Genomic DNA, 4,363 nt, shown 5'->3' with positions numbered 1-4,363 from the left:
CCAAACAAAACATGGTTTCTGACACACATGCCCACACACAGTACAAACACATCCCCCACCCTATAAACAAGAGAGCATCTGGAAACAGCGTGTCATCGGTTGTTCGGCAGGGTTAGGCTTGGCTTGCAGAGGCATGGCGGTGTGTGTGACAGCAGGGTGGAACATCAGTTAGAAGGAGCTGTGTTGCTGGGTCATTAAACACACAGCCATGATGGGTTCCACAGCGCGTTTCACTGTTAGTGTACACCTTTTGTTTACGAAGCATGTGACTGTAGTTATACAATGAGTGGACAGAAAATTAGGAACACCTGCTCTTTCCATGACATAGACTGACCAGGAGAATCCAGGTGAAAGCTATGATCACTTATTGATGTCACTTGATAAATCCACTTCAATCAGTGTAGATGAAGGGGAGCTGAAAGGTTAAAGAAGGAGTTTCAAGCCTTGAGACATGGATTGTGTATGAGTACCATTTTTTCACGCTCAACAGTTTCCCGTGTGTATTAAGAATGGTTCACCACCTAAAGGACATCCAGCCAACTTGACACAACTGTGGGAAGCGTTGGAGTCAACATGGTTCAGCATCCCTGTGGAATACCGTCAACAACTTGTAGAGTCCCAGCCCCACTGAATTAGGAAGGTGTTCTTAATGTTTTGTAACATCAGTGTAAATCCTGACCATAGAGATGGTGATGGAGGATGTGACTTGCAGGTTGCCATACACAAGTTTACCGGTTTGAATCCCATATCAACCCCTAATCACATTTCTTACCTAAATGATCCCATAACTTCAACCAATTGGAATTACTTTCCTAAACTTAACTAATCACATGGTAGACTTGAGGTAAGTCTAGTTTGTCATCCACTCCCACCATAATACTAATCACATGGTAGACTTGAGGTAAGTCTAGTTTGTCATCCACTCCCACCATAATACTAATCACATGGTAGACTTGAGGTAAGTCTAGTTTGTCATCCACTCCCACCATAATACTAATCACATGGTAGACTTGAGGTAAGTCTAGTTTGTCATCCACTCCCACCATAATACTAATCACATGGTAGACTTGAGGTAAGTCTAGTTTGTCATCCACTCCCACCATAATACTAATCATATGGTAGACTTGAGGTAGGTCTAGTTTGTCATCCACTCCCACCATAATACTAATCACATGGTAGACTTGAGGTAAGTCTAGTTTGTCATCCACTCCCACCATAATACTAATCACATGGTAGACTTGAGGTAAGTCTAGTTTGTCATCCACTCCCACCATAATACTAATCACATGGTAGACTTGAGGTAAGTCTAGTTTGTCATCCACTCCCACCATAATACTAATCACATGGTAGACTTGAGGTAAGTCTAGTTTGTCATCCACTCCCACCATAATACTAATCACATGGTAGACTTGAGGTAGGTCTAGTTTGTCATCCACTCCCACCATAATACTAATCACATGGTAGACTTGAGGTAAGTCTAGTTTGTCATCCACTCCCACCATAATACTAATCACATGGTAGACTTGAGGTAAGTCTAGTTTGTCATCCACTCCCACCATAATACTAATCACATGGTAGACTTGAGGTAGGTCTAGTTTGTCATCCACTCCCACCATAATACTAATCACATGGTAGACTTGAGGTAAGTCTAGTTTGTCATCCACTCCCACCATAATACTAATCACATGGTAGACTTGAGGTAAGTCTAGTTTGTCATCCACTCCCACCATAATACTAATCACATGGTAGACTTGAGGTAAGTCTAGTTTGTCATCCACTCCCACCATAATACTAATCACATGGTAGACTTGAGGTAAGTCTAGTTTGTCATCCACTCCCACCATAATACTAATCACATGGTAGACTTGAGGTAGGTCTAGTTTGTCATCCACTCCCACCATAATACTAATCACATGGTAGACTTGAGGTAAGTCTAGTTTGTCATCCACTCCCACCATAATACTAATCACATGGTAGACTTGAGGTAAGTCTAGTTTGTCATCCACTCCCACCATAATACTAATCACATGGTAGACTTGAGGTAAGTCTAGTTTGTCATCCACTCCCACCATAATACTAATCACATGGTAGACTTGAGGTAAGTCTAGTTTGTCATCCACTCCCACCATAATACTAATCACATGGTAGACTTGAGGTAAGTCTAGTTTGTCATCCACTCCCACCATAATAATAATCACATGGTAGACTTGAGGTAAGTCTAGTTTGTCATCCACTCCCACCATAATACTCATCACATGGTAGACTTGAGGTAAGTCTAGTTTGTCATCCACTCCCACCATAATACTAATCACCAGATGCAGCAAGTTTTCAACTTAAGGGTATTGTTTCCTTGGCAACGCACCTCATGACTGGCCAGCCAGTGCTGGCTTCTGGATGTGTGTGTGTGTGTGCGTGCGTGCGCGTGCGCGTGCGTGTGCGTGTGCGTGTGTGTGTGTGTGTGTGTGTGTGTGTGTGTGTGTGTGTGTGTGCGTGTGTGTGTGTGTGCGTGCGTGTGCGTGTGTGTGTGCTGCGGGGTTGAACTAAGGACCATTTGATCACTGTGATTTAGATAGAGTTTCCTCTTGGGGCTGTGTGTTGGTTTTAGCCAGTCTTTTATGGAGTAGCTGGCCATTGAAAAGTAACCTAGATGGGGGGGGTCAATTCAAAATGTCCCTTGTGTTCAGTCCAACTGGGGGAAGATGGCTTGATAGGAAAAGAGAAAATGCCGAGAATTAGGAAGCTAACATTTTAGCTTGAAACATCGACTGTAGTATACTAGACAGCGATTAAAAAGAATACTCGCTGTTAAAGAAATGAATAACGATGAGACACTATGGGGAATTGTGAAATAGATGTTGAAGTTGTCATCAAAAAAAGTTTGTATTCAGTGTTTTGACCCCCAAGGATGTTTCAGAATGAGAGCTTCTAAGTTCCTGTTGTTTTTCATTTCATCCATTGTGCAGTGTAATGAATATGCAACACACACTACTCCAAAACAAAAGCAGAATATCAATGGTATTTTCCTCTTTCATGTTCAGCTCTTCCATTAAAGACATGCAAACACATGTGCACACACACAAACATACACCCAACCACCCCCCCAATCTGTACTGTCCGTCTTGTTTAGTCTCATGTCACTTTGTTTTTCATATTTTATTGTCATTCAGTCTCCAAGGGTGATTGGCCAGATTTGGATCCTTTCTTTCCCTCTTCCTTGTTGTCCTCAGAAATACCACCCATTGGGTTCGGAAGGGTCAGGCGTCCCTGTGGAATATTAATGGGCTCGTTCTGGGAAAACTGCCCATGGAGAGGCAGAGAGATGCCTGCCTGGACAATGAAGAGAGAGAGAGAAAAATGTGCTCTTGTTTCCGATCCTCCTCAGGAACATTCATCAGCCCAATCCTGCTTTTCAGGGGTGGCACTGGGACCACATCCATACTGTACATATTGACAAACTGGACTGAGCTGCTGCTGTAGACATGCATGTCTCTCTCTCTCTCTCTCTGTCTCTCTCTCTCTCTCTCTGTCTCTCTCTCTCTCTCTCTCTCTCACACACACACACACACACACACACACACACACACACACACACACACACACACACACACACACACACACACACACACACACACACACACACACTACCATGGCTGAGCTAATCTGCTGTCAATGCCACCCTAAACCAAGGTCTGGTGGCTGTGACATGTGGAAGGAAAGACCTTTTGCCATGGTGACAAAATGCTTGAGGGAAGCTCATCATAGGTTCATGCAAATCAATGAATGTATTTATTATTCTCTGGATTATTCCTGTAACAGTATGTTTGAAGAGATTCTTCCAATCTATTTTCAACATTCTATCATCTCTACTGTCACAGTAAAGCACAGTCACAACTGCTGATGTAAAAAGGGCTTAATAAATGAAATTGATTGAGATTGATTGATCCCCAATGTTTTTATTTCCTTCATTACAACTATTGTTGTCTTCCTTTGCCCCTAAACCTCCTGTGAATGTGGGTGTATGGAGAAGTTTCCCTTAGACGCTGATCTTGGATCAGTTTTGCATCATCCCCACTAAGGGTTAATGTAAGGCCTGGGCAAGGGGAAGCTGATCCTAGATCTGTACCTTGGCAGAAACTTTGCCCTGGATCGTGAATATATTTCCTTGTATTACGTATTCATTGCACTTCCTTGTGGACGGCTGTTGTGAAGCTGATGGGTTATGTCCCTTACTCTGTTTGTCTACTACTGGGTGAGGCTCCAATGTGGCCATGGCAGTGCCCCTTCAATGAGTCACAGCCATGCCAGCAGCAAGAAGGGAAGGCCTCGTAGTCTGATGTCATTTCCTGCTTGGGTCTGGGCTATA

Source organism: Oncorhynchus masou, chromosome 14, assembly GCF_036934945.1.
Source record: "Oncorhynchus masou masou isolate Uvic2021 chromosome 14, UVic_Omas_1.1, whole genome shotgun sequence".
NCBI classification, from domain to species: Eukaryota; Metazoa; Chordata; class Actinopteri; order Salmoniformes; family Salmonidae; genus Oncorhynchus; species Oncorhynchus masou.
Note: the sequence above shows the minus strand (reverse complement) of the source record.